Source organism: Malania oleifera, chromosome 1, assembly GCF_029873635.1.
Source record: "Malania oleifera isolate guangnan ecotype guangnan chromosome 1, ASM2987363v1, whole genome shotgun sequence".
Lineage (NCBI taxonomy): Eukaryota > Viridiplantae > Streptophyta > Magnoliopsida > Santalales > Ximeniaceae > Malania > Malania oleifera.
This window is the reverse complement of record NC_080417.1, coordinates 116,588,476-116,599,581: the sequence shown is the minus strand read 5'-3', so window position 1 is coordinate 116,599,581 and position 11,106 is coordinate 116,588,476.

Sequence of the window (11,106 nt, the reverse complement as noted above, 5' to 3'; positions counted from 1 at the left end):
CTGGGGGTAATGGAGCAGGATCTTCCAGTATAGGAGGTGGAGATACTAATGCAGTATTGCGCAGTGTCACCCAATAGGTGATGGCTGAGATGGCTAGGAGCTCAAGAGAGCGTAGCAGCATGATCGAACAATTTACGCAGATGAAGCCCCCATCATTTGCTGGAGGAGCTGACCCAATTGTGGCTGAAAATTGGGTCCAAGACATTGAGAAAATGTTGGCAGTGCTTCCATGTACAAACAAATAGAAGGTAGTATTCGTGACGTTCAAATTGACAGGAGATGCAAAACACCGTTGGAGATCAGCGAAGTTGATTGAGGAGCAGAGACCAGATCCTGTGCCAGTGATGTGGGGTCGATTCAAGGAACTATTCTTTGAGCGATGTTTCCATACTATCGTTCAGAGTGCAAAGGCAATATAATTCATGCACTTAGTTCAAGGGCAGATGATATATGTTATGATATTTTGATCTAATCGGGTAGGCCAACTACGGTTAGATCCACCGTTCGGGCCACATAACCTTAACCATGGGGGGAAGCATGGCATGAAAAATATCCTTAGGGTAGCCATGAGTTACAAACACGGATGTAACAGAGGACACTCATTAGTTAGATATTGAATGGAAATGAAAATGAAAGTGGAAATGGAAATGAAAATGAATATTGAAATGGGAAATGGAATAGCATGAGTTATTATATAACTAATTAAAGCAACGTAAGACACTCCGCCAGAGGGCTTGCTAAGTAAGGTGAGTGCGTTGATAAGTATCAGTTGTAGCTAAACCTGAGTTAATCAGGCTAGGATACAAACGATATCAGGGCAAAGGGAAGCTATTTGTATGGGTGGGTAAGCTTCCCTATTCTCGAGAATTTCTCTAGTAAATATGGGTTGCGTGTGTATGGTTTTGGAAATGAAAGTAAAAGATTATGAAAGCTGGTGTTTTATATCTATATGATTATGATTATGGGAATGGTATATTTTTCTTAGAAGATATTATCACTAAAATGAATTTATGTTATGATATAATGAAACTCATACTGCCACACATTGTAGATAATTTATTCCGTCTTACTGAGATGTGTCTCACCCAATCATTTAAATATTTAAGGAAATTGAGATAGGCATGGTAATAGAGCTCCGAGATAGAGGGGAGCTGATACCCTGAGTAGACAAGGTGAGTATTACTGAGCTAGGGATGAAGGATTCCGCTAGAGTATTTTGCGTTTCTTTTGGGAATGTGTAGAGACCCGAATAATTATCGTAATTTAATAATAGGAGGAGGAGAGGAAAGAAGGAATTTAAACAAAGTCTCATCGATGAACACAGGGAGTTCATCGATGAGCACACTTGAGGGGTTCGTCGACGGGGACACGTGTCTCATCAACAAGAAGACACCAAGAGGCTATATTTCAGTTCTAAATTTCGTTGACGAGGAGTAAGTATTCATTGTCAAACTTCCTTTTTGACCTCGTTGACGAAGTGATGTGTCTCGTTGATGAAGGCTAGTGTATAAATAGCCTAAACTTGATTTTTATGTAGAATTTTCACATGCAAACCCTCCTCTCTCTCTCTCTCTCTCTCTCTCTCTCTCTCTCTCTCTCTCTCTCTCTCTCTCTCCTGTTCGTCCCTTCCCCCTTCTCTCTAAGATTTTGGGTTGGGCCGGATTCTTGCTGGTTCAACGATCCGAAGCCACCACGAGACTCCTTGGAAAGTTGTCTTCAAGTCTGCTGGAGTGGATCGTTGGTGGGGCTTCCTTGGATTTCATCCCAAATTCAAGGTAAGACTTTTTATTTAATATTTGGCTTTTCCATAGTTATAAGATATGTAGTACATGGAGAAATACTAAAATTTTGTTCTGGGAGATGTTGTTTTCAGGGTATTGAGTGGAGAACCCTATGGGTGTAGGACTAGACACAGTAAGGGCTTTTCAGTAATCATGTAAGGGAAATATGCTATGCTAGGAATTTTAGAAAGTTTACCAGAAAATTTTATATATATATATATATATATATATACGCATCAGTATTATTATTCAGTTTCTCAGAATTTTATTATTATATCATAAAATGCAAATTTTAGAGCATGAAGTTTAATTACTCTATAGTGTGGCATGAGTTTACTATAGTTTAGTATAATATTTATATGGTTATGCAAATATCATGTTGTACAGTTTATAAGCAGGAAGATATTGATATCAGTTTTTCAGGAAACATGATTTAAAGTATTTTTCAGAATGCCACAACTTCAAATCCATAACAGTCAGTTATTTAGTTTATTTCATTATTCAGTCATAAATTCAGATTATGTAGAGCAGTAAAGATGTTATGGTTTTTTATATATCATGGTAAAAATAGCAATATATGTATATATATCAGTACTAAACAGTATCAGACCCTATGGAGATATTCAGTCAGATTCAGACTGCAGAGCACGATACCGTTGCTATTTCAGATTAGGATGCAACCACATATCTTAGATAGTATATGGATTCTGTCTAACTAGGCCAGGAGAGATTGCAGTCTCCCCATAAAACTAGGTTGAGGTGGCCGGTTAGACGAGATAGACTTGGAGTTTGCCCGGAGAGATTACAGTGGGCCAGATCGTTGATAGAGATATGGATTGACTTGCCTCGTAGGCCAACCAGGGTAAGTACCGCCTACAGGCTGCACAACCCTATCATGAGGGGTTAAATCTTGACATTCAGATCCTAGGGTATTATCACAGATGTTCTTATATATATAAAGATATAGCATGCAACAACAGTATTATTATAATATTATAAGTATGTGTGATTAGAAAACTCAGATACACAGTTGTATTTCAAACTATAATAAAGGTGATATGTACAGTGAAAAGCAAGGTGTAGTCCCAAGAGGGGGGTGAATTGGATTTTAAAACTTTCTTTTAATTCCTATGAGGACTTCTTCTTGATTAATCAATTTTAGACTTGTTTTTTTAATTTACCAATCACACAAGAACTTAGTTCCTTTATTTAATCCACAACCACACAACTATTCAATCATTCAAGTAATCAATCAACCACAATTTGAAAGCAAACAACCAAGCGATTTGCCAAGTACAAGTTAACTACAACACTATTTAGATTTGCAAGATTCATCACTCTTTGGAATATAAACACAATCCATTTAATATCAAACTTTAAACCATTCAATCACAATATAGCTTTTGTTTTCAGCCTTGGGTATATCAATTTCAAGCAAGCCCTATATACATAAAATTTGTCTCTCAATTTGATATTCAATACAACATCCAATCACTCTTTCCAAATAATTAGACCTTAAATAAACTTTAAGTTAAAGAGTCTTGGGGTGTTGAATTAATCAACGTACTACTTTACAATTTCTGCAAAAGAATGATCAACTAACGTACTCCCTTTCGGTTTCAGCAATCCCAAAAGCAAATTAAACTTTAAGTTTATTTAATATTTAATTCATGTAATGTATATAGTTTAGGTATTTAAAACATCCATGTAATTGTATATGTACTGAAAATAAAGAGAGTAAGGGAAAGAGAGAATGAGACAATATTTTTACGAGGTTTAGCTTATACCCAGCCTACGTCCTCACCTTTGGCAAACCACCAAAGGATTCACTAAAATTGTTCCTTTATCGGGTAGAACAAACCTTTACACACTCCTTCAATAGGCTAGAGCTCGCTTCTCCAAACGATGTACCCTTGTTTAGTCACTCCTTCAAATAGGCTAGAGCCTGCCTCTCTAAGCAATATCCCTTTGCTTAGCCAATGATCCAAATAATCCTTGGAATCATCAATATACAAGATACAAATCAAATATTTGTGTACAAAGAATTGCTCACACAAAGAGATGATTAGTACAACAGTTCCGCACAAATATACTTCAAACTAAATTAATATAAAGAGATTGAAGCTCAATTGAATTTAGATCACCAAATGTATCTTCCATGTATTGAAAGATTCAGACTTTGAAGGCTCTACTTTAGAATTCGTATCAGCACCAATTCAGTAGTGGAAGTAGGTTGAACACAACAGAGATTGAGAGCTTTTAGAGAACTTTGATTGCTGAAAAATTTCTTAGGTATTGAAATCTTTGAAGTTTGGGTCTATTTATTGATGTTTAAAAGGTAATTCTTTGCCCCCCAAGTTTACTTGGTGTAATCCTCAAGTTTTCCAAAAGAGTAGTGCCCAAGAAATCTATTTAAAAAATCTTCCCGTTAAGAATTTAAAAAACTGTGTCAAGTGGCAGTCGCTTGCTATGACCTGGCAGTTGCCTGCCATAGAGAAAATTGAACAGCCCAGAAGGCTGGCAGTCGCCTGCCATAACAAAAGCAGCCGCTTGGCTTGACTACCCAGGTGCTTGTCAGTGCTGAGGCAGTCGCCTGGCACCCTACTGCCTCCCACGTTTATTTCTTCTAAAATCTGGCAGCCTACTGCCTATATGGGCAGTCATCTGGCTCTCAATTTTCACTTATATTTATTTGAAAAACCTTTCTTCTTTTAAGACTTTTTGTACTTTGATTTTAAAACATATTTTAGGGTTTTTCTAAAAATGTATTTCTTAGTTTCTTTTGATTTATAAGAGCTTCAATTCAGTTTATATTGAAGTTTACATGAAATACTTACATAGAGACATCCTTAATACTTTATTCTTTTGATCTGCAAGTAAGTCCTTGTTTTTCCATGATCATATATCATCTTTGAGCTTTTGATCATCTTTCTTTCTTGAACCTTTTATATAGTATATTCATCATGATCTTTATCATCCTTTTGAGCTTGGAATTTCTTTAAGCTTTGCTTTCTTCCTAAAAGAATTTCACTTGAAACAAACCATATCAAACTTATCGTGATTTTTTATCATCAAAATAAGAATTGTAAGCCTTGTTAGGCCAACATACGGTATTCTAGCCTACCTATTTTACAGTATCAGTATTATATCTATATATTAAATGTGTAACTCAGCCCCCACTTACTAGTAATAGTACATTTCCTCTTACTAAGTGTTGTCTTATCCTAATGACTAACCATTTTTTGGTGATCCATTGAGGCGAGCAAATCAGGCTCGCTGGTAGGGGACTTCTTGCACTACCTTTGGTGGAAGAGTAGGAATTTCTGTGGTGTCAGTTGTTTGCTGTAGATCCCAAAATTTTTGATGATTTCACTGGGTATTTTGTGATGTATATTTTGGGTTTTTTCCTTTTATTTTTGGTATTGTATATATATTGTTTCAGTTCCATGTTTAACGTTGCTTAGGAATGTATTGTGTACAGAGTTTTCTTTAGTGCTCCTTTGGGCCTGAGATGTTTCCAGTAGTGTTATAGATAGATTTGTTGTATGTTTCATATATATTAAGGAAAAAAAATGGTATATAGTAGCAAGTTGTTACAGTTTGGTATCAGAGCTTAGGTTGCTAGATTTTGTAGACCTCAGAATGCAGCGGAAATAACACCAGAATATAGGAAAAGGATTTGAGGTTTTGTTTTGTGGTCTGGATACATGATTTTTGTGGTGGTTTCTGTGTTTTTCCTGGGGTGATAATTTCAGGAAAGTCATAGTAAACTATTGACGTGTCATGTGTCTAGGTTGTAAGATTGGATTTTGGGTCAAGAACATGGGTGATAGTTAATAGAGAATATGAGATTTTAGTTGAATGTAATAAATTAGATTTGTATGGGAGATATGATCCTTAAATAGTGTTCTATGTATTTTCAAGATGGATCCAGGGAGTAGTGGTACAAATGCTAGAGGTGAAAGAGCACAACCCTCCAGTATAGGAGGTGGAGACACAGATGCAGTGTTGTGCAGCGTCACCTAGCTAGTGATGGCTGAGATGGCTAGAAGCACGGGGGAGCGTGACTGCACGAATGAGCAGTTTACGCGGATAAAGCCTCCATCTTTTGTTGGAGGAGCTGACCCAATTGCGGCTGAAAATTGGGTTCAGGATATTGAGGATATTTTGGCGGTGCTTGCATGTACAGATGAGCAGAAGGTCTCATATGCATCGTTTTAATTAACAGGAGAGGCAAAGGGCTGGTGGAGATTAGTGCGATTGATTGAGGAATATAGGTCTAATCCCATGCCAGTGACATGGAGTCGATTCAAGGAGATTTTCTTCGAGCGATATTTCCTTACTATCACTCGAAGTGTGAAGGCAGCAGAATTTCTGCATTTAGCTCACGGGCATATGAAAGTATCACATATGCCATTGGTTTATTGAGTTGTCTTATTTTGCCCCACACTTGGCACCAGACGAGGAAAAGAAAGCAAAGAAATTTGAGGAAGGCCTGAAGTAGAATTTGTTTGAGCAAGTCATCAGTTTTCAAGTTCAGACGTTTACGGAGGTGGTGGATAGAGCTGCTGTTATCGAGAGTGGCATGTAAAGGGGTGTCGTAGCTCCGAGTCAGAGGAAGAGGCCCACGCCTTAGGATTTTCAGACGAGTTCCATTCGGGGCCTATGCAGAGGAGACCGATATGGAGGTAGTCAGCGACGAATGATGGGGCGCAGTGCTCATGAGGGTGGACGTACTATTCCTACTTGTCCTAGATGTGGCTGGAGGCATCCAGGTGAATGTAGGATGGGAGAGGATGTCTGTTATCATTGTGGGAGACTTGGGCACAGGTCTTGGTCATGTCAAGGAGTGCCAACACAGAGACCAATTCCCAGATCATTTCGGGGTGGTTATCAAGCGCCCCGCGAAGGCCAGCAGAGGAACACTGCATCGATGAGGGTCTATGCATTGATGCCGAGTGACGCCGAGGCAGCTAGAGACATAGTTATGGGTACCCTTATTGCTTTTTCGTATAAAGTTATTAGTTTGTTTGATACAGGTGCCACCTATTCTTTTATTTCGTCGGTGTATGCTAATTTTACGGGGTATGAGGCACGGTTGCTAGATGTTGGGCTAGCTGTAGGTATGTCGACTACATCAATGGTGAGATGTAGGAGGATACTTAGGGATTTTACAGTGGTCATTTAGAGAAAAGTGCAGCCAGCTGATCTTGTGATATTAGACATGCATGGGTTTTATATAATTTTGGCTATGGATTGGTTGGCAGTTAATCATGCTAGTATCGATTGTCATTTGAAAAAGAGATTTTCAGACCTCCGGCTGAGCAACAATACAGATTTCTTGATTCACATGTGCATTCATCACCATAGCTTACATCAGCTATTCAGATGAGGAAACTGATTCAAGATGACTACCAGGGATTTGTTGCCTAAATAAAGGAATTGCTAAGAGAGGAAATGAAACGAGCCGATATTCTTGTGGTCAGAGAATTTTAAGACATTTTTCCAGAAGAATTACCTAGTTTACCACCAGACCGTGAAGTTGAATTTACTGTGGATTTTCTACCAGGGTCAGTACCAGTATCTAAAGCACCTTACCGAATGGCTCCAGCCAGGTTAAAGGAACTAAAAGATCAATTGTAGGAATTGCTGGATAAAGGATTTATCAGGTCTAGTGTGTCTCCTTGGGGAGCACCAGTTCTATTTGTGAAAAAGAAAGATGGGACCATGAGAATAAACTAACATTTAAGAATAAATATCCTCTTCCTAGGATCGACGACTTGTTTGATCAGCTTCGGGGGACCCAGGTCTATTCTAAAATTGACCTTAGGTCGAGTTACCATTAGGTGAAAGTTAGGGCAGAAGACATTTCAAAGACGGCATTTTGAACGAGATATGGGCATTACGAGTTCTTCGTGATGCCATTTGAGTTGACTAATGCACCAACAATATTTATGGATTTAATGAATCGGGTGTTCCATCAGTACTTAGACCAGTTTGTTGTTGTATTCATTGATGATATACTGGTCTACTCAAGGAGTTTTTAGGAGCACGAGCATCATTTAAGGCTGGTGTTGCATACATTGAGGGAGAAAAAGCTGTTCGCAAAATTCAAGAAATGTGAATTCTGGTTGAGACAAGTTTCTTTTTTAGGTCGTGATCTCTGAGACGGGTGTATCAGTTGACCCAAGTAAAATAAAAGCAGTGGTGAATTGGGTAAGACTAGGGAATGTCCAAGAGGTTAGAAGTTTTCTAGGTTTGGCAGGCTACTACCGACGTTTTTTTGACGGTTTCTCCAGATTACCAGGTTCGCTGACGCGACTCACGAGGAAAAATGTGAGATTTGAATGGATTGATGATTGTGAACAGAGGTTTTAGGAATTGAAGCAGAGGTTGGTCATTGCCCCAGTGTTGGCTATTTCATTAGGAGAGGACAGGTTCGTGATATACAGTGATGTATCCCTAAAGGGACTTGGGTGCGTGTTGATGCAGCATGGCATGGTTATCGCTTATGCTTCTAGAAAGCTCAAAGAATATGAGACAAAATATCCTATACATGATTTGGAGCTAGCTGCAGTGGTGTACGCTCTCAAGATATGGAGGCATTATCTGTATGGAGGAAAATGTGAAATCTTTATGGACCATAAAAGTTTAAAAAATTTCTTCACTCAGAAAGAGCTAAATATAAGGCAAAGAAGATGACTAGAACTTATTAAAGATTATGATTGCATTATTGGCTACCATCCAGGGAAAGCAAACGTGGTAGCTGATGCATTACATAGGAAGTCTGTGGGAGCAGTGGTATCAGTAGTGGAGATTCAACACCCTATTCTGATGGATTTGGAGAGATTAGGTGTGGAACTGATAGAGGGTGATCACCGGTCATTCATTGCTAACTTGATGATTCAGCCTGCATTACAAGAAAAGATTAAAACTGGACAAAATGTTGATCTAGAATTAGCAGAGTTGATTGAGAAAGTGCGAGACGTACATGAGGAGGATTTCAGCATATCAAATGATGGAGCCCCACGGTTTCGTACTAGATTATGTGTTCCTACAGATGCCAAGATCAAGAGAACTATATTGGAGGAGGCTCTTAGATCCCTATACACTGTATATCTAGGTAGCACTAAAATGTATCAAGATCTACGAGAATCTTTTCGGTGGAGCGGTATAAAGAAAGATATTACTGAATTTGTAAAACAGTTTTTGACGTGCTAGCAGGTAAAGGCCGAGCAATAGAGACCCATGGGGCAGTTGCAGCCACTCTTTATTCTAGAGTGGAAATGGGATCACGTCTCTATGAATTTTATTACTGGGTTACCACCAGTGCAACAGGGATTGAATGCTATTTGGGTGATCATTTATTTGTCTGATGAAGACCGCTCATTTCATGCCTATTAAAGTCAGTTATTCCATGGACAGATTGGTAGAAATATACGTTCAGGAAATAGTTCGCGTCCATGGTGTACCAGTATCCATAGTCTCAGACCGAGGCCCTCAGTTTAGTTCACGATTTTGGAAAAGCTTTTAGGAGGCTATGGGTACACAATTAGCATTCAGCACTACTTTTCACCCTCAGACGGATGCTTAGACTGAGAGGACAATCCAGACATTAGAAGATATGCTTCGGGCATGCGTGCTAGGTTTTGGGGGTAGCTGGACCTAGTTTATGCCGTTGGTTGAGTTTTCTTACAATAATAGCTACTAGGCTAGCATCAACATGGCACCGTACGAGGCACTGTATGGTAGAAGGTGTCGTTCCTCTCTTTTCTGGGATGAAGTAGGCGAGCGGCTAGTTTTGGGTCCAGAGATAGTACAAAAGGTGTATGATAAGGTCTGACTAATTAAAGAAAGAATCAGTACTGCGCAAAGTCGGCAGAAAAGCTATGCAGACACTCACCACCGGGAGTTAGAATTTGATGTGGGGAATTGGGTATTCTTGAAGGTAGCTCCTCTGAGAGGGGTTATGAGGGTTAGGAAGAAGGGCAAGTTGAGCCCTAGGTTTTTTGGCCCTTTTGAGATACTGGAGAGGGTGGGGTCAGTTGCCTACAGGCTAGCTTTGCCACCAGCTTTGTCTAGGATACATGACGTGTTCCATGTTGTCATGCTAAGGAAATACGTCCCACACCCGTCCTATATAATCAGTTATGCAGAAATAAAGCTTAAAGATTCATTAGCCTATGAAGAAGCACCGGTACAGATTTTAAACCGAAAGACACAAGAATTGCGCACCAAGGAAATTTAGCTGGTGAAAGTTTTGTGGAGAAACCATACTATAGAGGAAGTTTCGTGGGAACTTGAAGAAGAAATTAAATAGAAATACCCACACTTATTCAATGAATTATAGTATTAGTTAGTATGGTTAGATAAAGATAAAGTTTGTTTTGTGTAGAATGATATTTATATGTTGTACTTTAGATTATAGGATATTTAATGTTTTGGTTTTAGGAGAATTTTCTTTTTGACTATATTTGTAATCTCCTAGGACCTTGAATGTAACCACGATATTCCTCCACCATAAGTGAAGGTAAGTAATAAAATAAGTAAACCGTTTATCTTTAAGGGATGATGAATCATATAGATAGTAAATTTCGAGGACAAAATTTTTATAAGGAGGGGAGAATGAAGAGACCCGAATAATTATCATAATTTAATAATAGGAGGAGGAGAGGAAAGAAGGAATTCAAATAGAGTCTCGTCGATGAACACAGGGAGTTCGTTGATGAGCACACTTGAGGGGTTCGTTGACTGGAACACGTGTCTCGTTGACGAGAAGATATCGAGAGACTATATTACTGTTCTGAATTTCGTCAACAAGGAGTAAGTATTCGTTGACAAACTTCCTTCTTGACCTCGTTGACAAAGTGATGTATCTCGTTGACGAAGGCCAGTGTATAAATAGCCTAAACTCGATTTTTTTGCAGAATTTTCACACGCAAAGCCTCATCTCTCTCTCTCTCTCTCTCTCTCTCTCTCTCTCTCTCTCTCTCTCTCTCTCTCTCTCTCTCTCATGTTCGTCCCTCTCCCCCTTATCTTTAAGATTTTAGATTGGATTCCTACCAGTTCAACGATCCGAAGCCACCACGACACTCCTGAGAAAGTTCTCTTCAAGTCTGTTGGAGTGGATTATTGGTGGGGCTACCTTGGATTTCATCCCAAATTCAAGGTAAGACTTTTTATTTAATATTTGACTTTTCTATAGTCATAAGAAATGTAATACATGTACAAATACTGAAGTTTTGTTCTGAGAGATGTTGTTTTCAGGGTGTTGAGCGAGGAACCTTACGGGTGTAGGATCAGACACAGTAGGGGCTTTTCAGTA